This window comes from Coptis chinensis, chromosome 2 (genome assembly GCF_015680905.1).
Source record: "Coptis chinensis isolate HL-2020 chromosome 2, ASM1568090v1, whole genome shotgun sequence".
NCBI lineage: Eukaryota > Viridiplantae > Streptophyta > Magnoliopsida > Ranunculales > Ranunculaceae > Coptis > Coptis chinensis.
The window spans coordinates 62,368,824-62,382,003 of NC_141457.1; the positions used below are offsets into that span (position 1 = coordinate 62,368,824).

The window sequence follows — 13,180 nt, forward strand, 5'->3', positions numbered from 1 at the left end:
TTTGGCTTTTGACTCCCTTTTATTCTATTTTTGGAGTTTTTATTTTATTTCTACTTTTATTTTTCTTTTCTTTGGATGGAAACTTCTTTTCTTTATTTTCCAAGCAACTAACTAATTTTTGTTTACACGTGTTTTTCTCTTCTTCTTTCTTCATCATTCTATTCTCGGACTTATTCTAAATTGGGTAGGTTGATTTATTTTTTTTTTTGTTTTGTTTTGTAACAACAGGTAAAGGAATTGTGGTTTATGGAAGGGCTAATGAAAGGCTCGATTAGGCTTAACTAGCTTAAAAATATACTTAGGTCAGAATTTCTAGCTATATCGATCCAAAAGGGCCTAAATTCTCGCTTAGGATATGGTTTAAGTGATCAAACAAGTGGACGTGTGATTTCTCTATCCGGATTTTACTTCCCCTTGTGTCATTTCTCAAATGTTTTCGCTCATATAAGGCTTTAGGCTATATTCTCACAGATTTGTAGAATAAGTACTCTAGCCTAGATTTCAAACTTATCGCTAACAATCATAGATACTCATGTAATATATTTATAGATAGATGTAAAGATTATTACCTATATATTAACCTAAGTTTCTAACAATTATTCGATGCAAATGTAGCCTACGTGAGACTTCTAGATTGTTAAGAGCATGGAGAAAGAAACAATACCAATATTCCTAAGTGTATAGCATAACTTATTTATTTATATTTTGAATTTTTGAAATTTTAACTAGAAAACAAATGCATATTATACATATTTATATCCTAGCAGATGTCTTAATTACACGCGGTTTCTATGCCCCCAAACAAGAAGCATGCTTTGTCCTCAAAGCATTTAAATAAAGAGGGTAGGAAAAATACCATTGAACGCGCGGAAATTCAGTAAACATCCGCAAAACAAGGTTAGAACGCGTACTAATATAGGAAATAAAACCGACGAACTCTATAAGAGTTCCACCCATTATGGGGTTAACATAATTAAATTGCTTGGGACATAAAATGCATTACACTAACAGTAAACTAAAACTTACCTCCACTCCGTTGTTATTCGTCATCTTCATCATCCTCTACTTCTATAAAGAAGTGAGGCTCCTTCAAGCCCCTGCCATGCTATGATAATTTGCCGGGGCTTCACGCCATTTATCATCTATGGTTGCTAACCTATTAAGTGCCACTTGGTCCGATGGGGTGTAGGGTGCAACCCGGTGAGGTTGTATCCGCCACCCTTGCCAAGTCATTGCACGGAAAGATCGAATAATACTATTGGTGGGTCGCGACCGTGTCTACCCTAATCCAATCCGCGAAACGTGTACAAAAAAATAGGAAAGAAACATAGCATAATACGTGAAATTAGAACAGGCATAAGAAGGTACTTATGCCTCATGGTATGGGCTCGTGCTAAACTAGACATCAAAGTTCGGGAAGGTCATAGAACCGGCGTCCGTGGCTAAAGCAAGGAAAACGGCGCAAGTGGCGCCATTCACGTAAGAAAAACGCCATTCCCTAAAATGTTTAGCATAATCCAAAACATAACAGTTCCTATGTTCATGGACAAAGCTACCAAGGGCAACGCGTTATAGTCCCCTTGGTCCTCAATACGGAAAATGCCCGCCCCATAAGCCTCGCGTGCAAAAACTCATAAGTGTAGACATGCATATTATCGAATCCAATAGCACCATGGGTCTTGTATCTCAAATGCATAGCAAGTCCAAGAACAAATGCTAGCAAGAACCCGGTAATTTCCATTGGTTCATCGTCAATGTTGATGGAAAACACTTGTTCTCCATCCGGTCTCTCAAAGAAAATGCGCTTATTATAAAAATAAGATGCAAGTCTTTGGAGAATAAAGTTCACCGGTCTTACCATAAGATTTTCCCACCAACGTATGTGATCACCTCACAAACCAAGCACCGTAGTAGTGCTTTGGAAAAATCTTCGAAAGACTGTTCGATATTATTATAGGAGATGTCATCTCAAAACTACGCCTGAACAATACCGCAAAACAAATGGGCACAACTCGCGGAAAACTGGAATTTTTCTGTCCAAGGAAGTTAGGCGCCGAAGCCCAACTAGGCGCGAAGTCGCGCTTTGTATTTTGGAATTCCAGTGTTTGAGCCGAAGTCGCGCTTTTGACTTGCTGCTGGCGCTCGAAAGCAAAATTTTCTGTCCGAAGAGTAGGGCGCCGAAAGGCCCGAAAGGTGATTTGCGAAAATGGAGACGAAACGCGGGAATCGCGGGTGTGAAGGGTGCGTGATGGAAGTTAGATGTAGTGTGAGTTGTGAGTGTAGAATGTATGAAGTTTATATAGGTTTTAAGTTGCTAAAACGGATCGAAGTTGCCAAAAAGTATTTACGGCGCTTTCCGAAAATCCTAAAATTTCCAAACCCAAAACGGAAACAACTCATTTTCTTGATTCTAATTCAAACCCAAAGATCTTGTAGGTTGATTTTATGATTGAATGTACCTATTTAATCTAGATTTCATCCTACAATGATTCTCAATCATAGATATGCCTAAACGGCCATAATTTCACCTTACTCATGAATAAATTCTAACACTAGGGTTATATAAAAATAAAGCTTGAATTGATAAAACCACCCCCAAACAAGTTGGGAAGGTGGGATCAATATGAAACAACCACACATACTGAAAATAACCCCTTATATTAAAATTTTCATTCGAGTACCTTTCACTACAAAATTCAAATTACGAAAAATAAAAGTTACATTACAATAAAACAACAAAAATAAATAAAATAACAACCACTATCAATCCTCACACTTCTAAACACCTCGCCATCGGTGGCGGAGGGCACACTTTCTAGTGGTGGTGGCTCGGCTCCCCGGGGTCCAAAGAAAGAGTCGTCCTTCATCGACGACGCCATGCCTCGTAGTCTGTCCTCCTCGTAGTCGAGTCTGATGAGGTGGGAAGCGTCTGCAGCATATCCACTCTAAACCGGCCGGGCTTCCATCTCAGCCCTGCCGTTCCCATCTCTCATCCTCTCTCTGGGGTGCGGATCTCGGTTGTGATGAATAGTCGCCTGTCGAGTCCGGAGGTCCGCACAGATAGTGTTTTAGTGAACGATGCCCCTATGAAGCACAGCCATGCGTTCGCATCGCACCAACACCTCTCGAAGGCATCCGTATCAAAGCAAGTCACGCCCTCCTCATCCTCATCCTCCTCCTCTATCTCATCCTGTTTCCCTATCCGCGGCAATGTCCAAATTGTTGGACACACTCCCTATAGATACGCTGGTTACGGTGCGCGGGTAATGTAAATCCTATCGACGTCGGAGTCGCTTTCATCTTCAAAGATGATCTTGGTAATTAACACAGAAGAGGTGCCAAAGACTTTCCGACCCCCTAATCATGCTCAAAGAAAAACTCCAAGATACAAAATCGTTTCTTCCTCCCTCGAGTACCTATAAGATGTGGAGGCAGGTTAGATTGATGTCACCGACCTTGTCCTTCCCTAGGACATTCCGACCCAATCCACCGAAATGTAGCCACCGGTTGGTCCCGAGGATGTCCGAGAACACAATGGGAGTTTGTATTGTAGCTCCCATTGATGACAGATCCACGCCCATCAAAGGCTCTACCCCCGCCAAACCGGGGCTCCCCGTAAAGTGGCATCAGATGGATTCTAGGCGAATGCCTAGAATCTCACCCAACAAATCCCGTAGTCAACTCCTTCCTCTTCTTCCTTACCAACACAAAAATCCTACTCCCTCCAACTCCCCGGTGTTGTAGAACCGCCGGACCAAGTCTTCGTGGTAGAAGGCTTCGGTCGAAAGTACCATAAACTACTCCAGTCTCTACTAGCCATTTTGTCACCGTAAAAACGGTAAGAAGTGGTCGGCAAAGAAAACTTGTCCGGTAAAATTCGGCGTTGTTGAGCCATCTAGTGTTTGGAATGGAGTGAGGGTTGAAATGTGATGTGGTGGTGGGATTTAATAGGCCGGTTGAAGCAACAAAACAGTGGTGGTGGTGGAGTGGTGGCGCCAGTTTTGAATTTCGAATTTTTCGGTGGTTTTGGTGGTTTGAATTGGTGGTGTTTGTGGTGGGTGGAGTTTGGAGTCGATTTGGGTTGGATTTGATTTTGGGCCGGTTTATTGTATTTTCTTTTTAATTTTTATTTTGTTTTAGGTTTTGGTTTAAGCTTTTATGTTAATGGCGGAATGGAGGAAGAAGAAACGCGAACTGCTTAAGTGGAGGTAAGGCGGCGCTACCGCCTCATGGCTGGTTGGGCCCAAGCCCAAAATCGAAATTTTTGATTATTATTATTATTATTATTTTTTTTTTTCGATTTTTTCGCTAACTTGAAATCAAAATTGCCGCCGCTATCGGGTCCGATTTTTAAGAATGAGATATGAAAATGATCAGAGAGAATTTCCTATCCAATGATCCATAAAACACTCTATTCCGACTTCAGATGACATACGAGATAGTGGAAAACGCCTCGAAGTGCGTGCATGACGTAAGTTATGCGAACGAATGAACTCTAAATTAATAGATTATGTCAATCCGAATCGTAATACAATAAAACGGCCTAAGCAACTCTAATGGGACATAAAACATTTTAGTACGGAAACACGAACACCCCATCCCAAAACAAATTTTTTACAACGAAGCTTAGAAAATTTGTTTTTAGCAGTGGGTCTTTTAAAGTCAGATTCCCAAGACTTCCTAGATTACTATGTGTATTTTTATTTTTTATTTTTTTTATTTTTATTTATTTTTAATTTTTAGAAGGAAAAACAATAAGCAATAAAGACATAATTCACACCATAGAGAAACATGACTCAAAAATCCGAGAAAAACATGCAAGAGTGGAAAACGTGAACTATGTGAACCGTGGACTTAGGATCCGGTACTTACAGCCACACACTCCATAGGGAGGGCCCGGTTACCTTAATGGTGCACTCACCAATATATTAATGTGAAAGGAAGTGCACCAAACACAGAAATTGAGTCGCTTTATAGTCGATACTCGAGACTTTATCTAAAACATATGTATGAATATGCAGCTTGATCATATATCAACAACCTAAACAGTTGTGGATCATTCCATAAATAAATATCACAGAAAACATATCCAAACACAATCAAGCACCAAGATTTCCTACGACGCGCCCTAGTGGAATGAAAACGGTCGGATAACCCTCTTACTTAACCTAGCATGCGACTTCTTTTTCATTTTGAATGAGTGGGTGTTCTATTAAATAAGTGTGGAAAAGTGAATGGTTGTGGAGAATATGGTGGATATGGATAAGTTGTAGAAAGACAGCCTGCATACAAATGAGGATGTGGTTTTAGCATCGAACTCATTCATTGTGTGTGTAGGGACTGCCTCAACTCTGCAAATGAAGGTGTCAAATAGTTTGTCCTTCCTCAAGTATCTGCTTTTGCTAGGAGGATTTAAAAAATTATGAAGCATGGGGAGAAACAAAAGGATCGAAAGTGCAAACTCGAGATTCCCTTGAAAGGGTAGAAGGAGGGGAGTCGAGGTGGATGTTTGTGCAAGTTAGTTCTTGATAGGGTGAATTGTCACCTACTCGAAGAAACTCATCAATTCCTCATCTAGATTTGTCATATCCACATTACTATGGTAGTCCTCTACATCTTTGAGAAAGTCATCTATCCCGCCCTCATCAATAATATGTGTATCGACTAGTGTAGGAATGAAGATGTTGGAGTCTGACTTTCCAAAGGAAAGAATTTTGGGCATATGATTATCAAGGAACGTGTTGTTGAAATAATCTCGAGCAACGCTTTCGATCATGCTAACCTCTCCATCCATAGACGAATCGGGTAACTGTGTCCTTGTTTTAAAAACATTGACTTCAACAAAGAAGATGGCAAAAAGACATGGACATTGAACCATCACGGCAATTAATGAGCGCATTGGCAGTTGCCGTGAAAGGACGCCCTAAAATGATCGGACAGAGTCGTTTAATTTCCTCAGATCGAGGACTACAAAATCAGCCGGATAGTAGAAATCCTCGAACTTTTACCAAAGACATTTTCGACTACACCCTTAGGATACTTAATAGACCGATCGCCTAATTGCAACGCCATTTTAGTGGGTTGCATCTTGTCTAGACCTATTTGTCTATACAAATAAAATGGGAGTAAGTTAACACTAGCCCCCGTGTCTAATAACGCCGTCGTCGTATAGAATCTCCTAAGGTGCATTGTCAATAGGGCGACCGGTGGTCCTTGTACTTAACAATTCCATTATGTTCAGATAAGGTTGGGAATTGTTCTGCTTAAAAGGCGCCTTTTGGTATATTTGTCTTACGCCTAGTAGTACACAATTCCTTAAGAAACTTAGCATGATGTGGTAGCTTTTAATAGCTTCGAGGAAGGGAAGGTTTATAGTTAGATTCTTGAAAACGCGTCCCTAATCTCCTCGTAATTTGTATCCCTAGTTAACATGGCTAATTTTTGTGGAAACGGTGGTTTCGTCTATATTTAGCAATGGTATCACCGGATGTTTAACCGTGGCTTTTCTGCTCCTTAGGTTGTGTTGTAATCGGTACCTCTACGGTGGTAGGCTCTTCAGTTCTATTTCGCATCTAGTAAAATAGTAGGTGTAGGGGCTACTGGTGGGGTAACTATAGGCATAGTTACCTTGTTATCAACCACTCTTCCAGAACGGAGAGTGGTGATGGCATTTATCTCACCTACATTTTCATATTCATTACTAGTATTATCGGTTACCTCAAAGGCTGTGTTTGTTGTTTTAGGATTAGGTATTGCGTGACCTGGCAACACACCTTTGGTTTGGGCTTTATCTTGAGCCAACTGTTGGGTTAAATTATTAACGGATTGTAGAAGCTGTTGGTTAGATTGAGCCATGGTTTGGAAAAGTTTTTGGCTCACTTGTATGAAGGTGTCAAGGCGATCCGGTTGTGTGGGTGTAGTAGTCACGGGTGGTGTGACTGGAACTATTTCACGGAATTATTTATGGGTGGATTTTGATAATTATTATTGACCGAATGATACCTCTATTAGCATTATAATTATTATAATTACCTTGACCTTGTGCTTGACCTTGTCGAGGTTGCACTTGGTTGTTATAATTATTAAAATTACCCCCACGCCCTTGTCGTGGTGGAGCTTGGTTAAAGCCGCGTAAGTTGGCCTAACATATTGATTATTGTACCCTCGAGGTGTGACTTGTTGGTTATTTCTCCAACCGAGTTGGGATTTTGTCTCCAAGCGGGCGTTAGGTTCACTATTAATGGAACAAGCCCGCTCATAGGCTATAGGGACGATGGGAGTCGGGATGCTTTCGGGACTCCAAATGTAAACTACATGGGTTTGAATTTACATTCATGACGGGGGATTGGCTTTTGTTGTACGTAAATGGCCTCTACCTTTTTGTGAGGGATTCAATTAGAGTTTTAAGCTCGATCTGATTTAACCTCAAACATACCGGTAGCCTTAATCTGTTGAAGAAGAACTAGCGAGGCGAGAGTAATCGCCACTACCCCCCAATTATTATTTAAACTTTAGTTTGGTCCTCTAAAATTTATAAGCCTCCGAGGCTCCTTTGCTTAAGAAACTACCCCCATTCATTATGTCAAGGACTTCTTTATGGTGGTGTAGAAGTCCTTTGAAAAGGCACGAACTAACGTGTCTTTTCGCTAAGTTATGATGTGGACACTCTATAAGGAGATCGGTGAAACGATTCCAAGCCTCTGAAAATGATTCATGAGGATTTTGTCGAAAAGAAATGAATCTTGGAAAGCATCTAATCCGTCTTTTAGGGGTGGGTAAAAATGTTCCATAAACAAATTTGAACAAGTTTAGCCCATGAGTCCACAGAATTAGGCTTTGGGCAGCTTAACCAAGACGCCTTTATCGGCTAAGGTGAAAGGGAATACCCTTAATTTAATTTGTTCCGCACCAAACCGTAGGATGGTGGAATGTTGTTAGGACTTGTTTAATCCTACGATAATGCCGATAAGGTTTTCATGGTCTAAACCATGAAAAAACGGGTAACAAATTAAAAATATTTAGAGGATTCTCAAATCCCCTGGTCTCCGCTAGAACGATGCAAGATTTGGGGCTATCGCCAAGGCTTTGTAGAAGTCCGAGAAAGGAGTCTCTTTTTCTTCCCCATTATATCGGTGGTGTGTGTGAAATAGTAGTTAGAGGTGTAGTGTGTGGTATACTAGATAGACTTGTTTGTTGCCGTTGTTGTGTATTTACGTTAGGTGTTTTGTTCGACCGCACCTTAATCTCATGCAAGACTAAGTCGAGCTTAACTAAACATGCAACACTCCAAACAATTCTCGATATACTAGTATAAACCTCTAACAGAGATGCGAGGTGTGGAAGAAAGGAATACCTGATTGCGCCCTTGCTTCGGCTTATGAATAGCGTCTTGTTTACGCTTGTTCAAAGTATAGAGCAAAAGAACACAACGAAAAATATGAAAGATTAAAGTTCGAATCAAAACTGTCGAAATCCGAAAAATTTAACACGTATGCTAGCTTCGGCTCGAGTAATTTTCAAATTACAAGTTTTTTAGCGCTGGTCGCTCCACATGGGGCGGTCGGCTCGTGTCCAGTGCTATATGGTCAGGTCAAAAAGAGGATAAGGCCGCTGTAATTTTTACCCGGAATTTTTCAACTTTGAAATGGACAACCACAGTATGAATCAAACAAGGGTGGGTGGGTTTAATGGGACTTAAAAATGACTACTTCTACAAAGAAAACAATGCTAAAGTGCAACTAAGATGATGGCGCGCTTCATTTTGATAATCAAAATGTATAGTTTACCTACTGAAATGAACGATGAATTCAAAACGTAAGTAAACTAAAACTAATCTTTTTATCTCAATTATCAAAGCTTCTACTCTCGCGAATTGCACTAAGTGGAGTAGGAAGTTCGCTCCACTCCTAGTTCCCTAGCATGGATTGTTTTCTAAGTCTAAGAAATCGATCTTAAGTCAATGAGAGCTTTACTTAACTGTTATGCTAACAAGAAGACGTTAATTTAAATAACAAGATATAATAAATAACAAGATAAAATATAAACTAAAGTTAATCTACTGGCTACGGAAATACGATTGTTTGAATCTAGATAAAGAAATTAGAGGGAATTGAATCCACCTCGAATCCAACTTAACAACCTAGCGTAGAATGTTGTATCTCAATTCTCACGCTTCTTACGGGCGAGAATTTCGAAGTTCTAATCCCTAGTGTTCATGGCATTCCTACCGGATACTAACTAGCATGTGAGGTCGTCCACCCATTCTCATGGCGAAACACGACCTTCTAGAGTGGAATAGATTCTACAACCACTTCTATACTAACCACTAAGTTTTCATCAAGGCTTCATCAACCCCTCTAATGGAGGTTTTAGCCTTGATTCATCAAACTAACATTTCCCATTGAATCTAAACTAAACATGATATAAAGAATTGAAATTTACTAATCTAATTTAAACAATAATTAAAATCTAATTACTAACTAAGAATTGAATGACAAGCAATAAATGAAATCAGATCTAACACAAATGTAAATGACAAGAATCTAAATTTAACAACTAGCTATTTTATTAATCAAACTAATTAAGAGTAATGATTCTAATAGTTTAATCTAAACAAGAATTGGATTTGAAATTAAACTTAATTAAAACAATCAAATCTAGATCTAGAAGCTATTCTAATGGCTACTTTCTATTCTAAGCTATGTACCCTAATTCTCTACTAAAAAATCTACCATTAACAATGAGCTTCCTAACCTAACTGCCATTAACAAAGAGTCAAGCTTTTGTTTTTGTACTTCCAGATCCAAAAATCGTGCATGGGCTTGGAGCCATGTTTTGGGCCGGAGAATCAGGCCCAAAACCCAATTCTTTCAGTCCAAAAAGGCCTCTTCAGCTAGATTCGGCTTCAACAGACTTTTCGTCCACTTTTGCTCCTCTAATTGGGTCAAGGCTTAGACCATTGCAAAGCTCTTTTCGAGCCGGTCGTTTTGACATAAGGTAGGCCCAATTCCGAGGTCTGAGTCCAAAGATATGGCATTCGGAAGTTCTGCTGACTTTTGCTCATTTATCTCGCGCTAAAGTGGCACATTTCGCATAATGGACTTTGAAGCCCTGAAATGCATAAAAACACGTAATCAGTATTAACTCTTACTTATTATTCACATAATTGGTCTAACAGTATGATTATTAAGGGGTTAAAACTACAGTTTTGGGCTCTTATCATAAATAAATAAATACGTATTTTAAATACGGGCGTTACAACGGGTATCATCAGAATCAGACATTATTCTTCCTCTCTTCAAGCCCACAACAACTACTAAACCAAGACAAAAACTAGAAATCGAGCAAAAGTAAAATGAGCAGAAATGAAAGTACAAGAAACAAAAATGGCGGAAACTAACCTTAGCTCTCATTCTCAAAGGAAGCAAATGATGACTCTTCACCTCTCCAGGTGTATATCACAAGCCACCCACCGGTTCTTTTTTCAAAAAAAACACAATCATTTTATTTAACCTTAGCGTGTCACGTATTCCCGCAAAATGAGGCGTCTCACATGCAACCTTTCAAATCACACATACCATGTTCCACACACATGCTAACTTCATACTCTCAACAGATAAACACGAGCTTAACGACCTACTGAGATGGGGCTGTGTGAGGGAGTAATATTCACATCCAATGAATATCAAGCACGTGTCCAGCACAGACATGAAGGCAGATCGACCCTCGATCCTCGTCCTCTCATCTCGTTTCATAGCGACTCAACTATGGTAATCGATCTGACTAACTAGTAGTAAACTGACCTGAAGTCTTCATCACATGATCTCGCTTCATAGTGACTCACTACACACGAACGACCTCACCCCAACAGCAATCTCCCAGATTCTCGCTCGCACCAACGGACAATAACATAAGTCTTAAATACCATCATCAAGACCAGAGCTTCAAGCATGCTTCACCATAAATGTTCTTAACTCGTCATCATGGCATGAAGACCTAGATCTGACCGGATGCGAGAGAATCGGAGGCGCGAACCCCTTGCCTATATAAATAGGATGAGGAACTATGTCTGACCTGATTCAAGTTTCCTCCCAGCAGAGAGAACTTGATACGTAGGTAGTACATCCATACGAACTTGGTTAACCATATCTAATCATCCCAATCCCTTCACTAAACTTGTATTTGTAAGGATTACCAAAAGCATCCTTTACATTGGCGCTGTCTGTGGATCGAATTTCTTGAAAATTCATCTATTCAAAATTTACATTTTTTCCAACCATCTTTCTAGAACTGCTAATTTTCAAGCCCACAAAGCATGGACAGCCTCCAAGATCAACTGAAGGCTATGGCTACCCAGATGGAAGCCATGAACGGCAGCCCCTTTTGGGAGGTTCTTGGAGTGAATTCAATGTGGTGTTCACCGAGTTCTTCTGCCCATATTGCCATGCGAGTTGTCTTGATTGGGTGTGCTTGGAAGTAAGGCTTGAACTTTCTTTCTGAAAAAAGTAGTGCCAGTACTGCTTTTTCAATATGTGAGTAGTTCTTCTCGGCTGGCAATAGCGTTTTGCTGGTGAAGTAGATTGGTTTCTCTGCATTCTGTTCCTCTTTGAAGAGAACTGAATTGATAGCGAAGTCAGATATAGCTAGGTACAGCCCTAGCGTTTCACCATCAATCAGTTGGTCATCATAGGTGGTGTTGTAAGGTAGTCTTTGAGGGTAGAGAACACCTAGTGGCATTGCTTGTTCCATGAGAACTGTTCGCCCTTCTTGAGAATCTGTAGGAAGGGTTGGCATTTGTCTGACGCTCTTGATATGAATCAGTTTAGAGCTGCCACCATTCCTGATAGTTTTTGTATCTATTTCTTTGTTTTTGGATCTAGCATATCCAAGAACACTCGAATCTGGTCTGGGTTTACTTCTATCCCTCACTGGGATACTTGATATCCTAGAAATTTCCCAGAGGAGATGTCGAAGAGGCATTTCTCTGGGTTGAGCTTCATCTGAGTTCGCTTGAGTCTGGAGAACGCTTGTTCGAGATGATCTAAGTGATCTCCAGATTTCTTGTTTTTTATGGCCATATCGTCTATATAGACTTCCTTGGTGTCTCCTAACATGTCCTAGAACATTTCAGTGACCAACCGTTGGTAGGTCGCTCCAGCGTTCTTTAGGCCGAATGGGAGGACATTGTAATAGTAGATGCCCTATTCTGTTACAAATGATGTTTTCTCTTGGTCTTCGTCTGCCAGTGGGATATGGTTGTAGCCACTGTAGGCGTCCATGAACAACATGAGTTCGTGGCCAGCTGTTTGGTCCACGAGTTGGTCGATTCTTGGTAAGGGGAAGCCATCTATAGAGGTTTCTTGGTTGACATTGGTGAAGTTGACACATAGGCGAACTGTGCCATTCTTTTTTGGGACTGCTACTATGTTAGCAATCCATTCGGGGTATTCCACTTCCCTAATGAAGCCTACTTTTTTGAGATTGTCGATCTCATCGTTTATTACTTTTTCGAACATAAGAGATAGCTTCCTAGGTCGTTGGCGAACTGGCTTTGCATTAGGGTTAACATTTAACTTATGGCATGCAATATTGGGATCAATTCTAGGCACATCGATATGCAACCAAGCAAAAACATCTTTATTTAATGATAAAAAGTTTACAAGTTGTGCTTTGAGAGTAGGATCAAGGTTAGCTCCTACATAAACAAACTTGGGGCCGTCCTCAGTTCCTAGGTTGACTTTTTCCTTCATCTCGGTCGGAGTAACGGCTTCAGTGGGCTGAGTGACCTCTGGGGTCTTGGTTTCTTGCGGCGTCTCTTGCACTTGAAGGGGTGGGGCGACCTCTGGGGTCTAGACTTTGGGAGGGATGTTTTTGACTGAGCCCCCAGTGTGCTCTTTAGTGAGGTCACGGTGGTTGGTGTTGGTCAAGGTCTTGACCTCAAAGATGAAGTTTTCTGCCAGCTTGGTTTTGGCGATCTCGCCTTTGTTTTTGAGTGAAGCCCCAGCGGGTTTGCTAACTGAGTGGATCTTATTACAGTTGTGAGCATCGAGCTGGTTGTTGTGGAGTTCTATCATGCTTCTGGGGCCAGGGAAACGCAACACTTAATGAAGTGTTGATGGGACTGCTTGCATCTTGTGGATCCAATGACGTCCTAGTATAGCAGTGTAGGACGAGTTGACAT

The 13,180-nt window shown here is 40.7% G+C and overlaps 2 pseudogenes; both read left to right on the forward strand.

Annotated features, from left to right (window-relative positions):
• LOC147517035 (uncharacterized) overlaps positions 1–13,180 on the forward strand; it is a 50,266-nt pseudogene that overhangs the window by 33,692 nt on the left and 3,394 nt on the right.
• On the forward strand, positions 7,649–7,743 carry LOC147517036 (small nucleolar RNA R71; annotated as a pseudogene).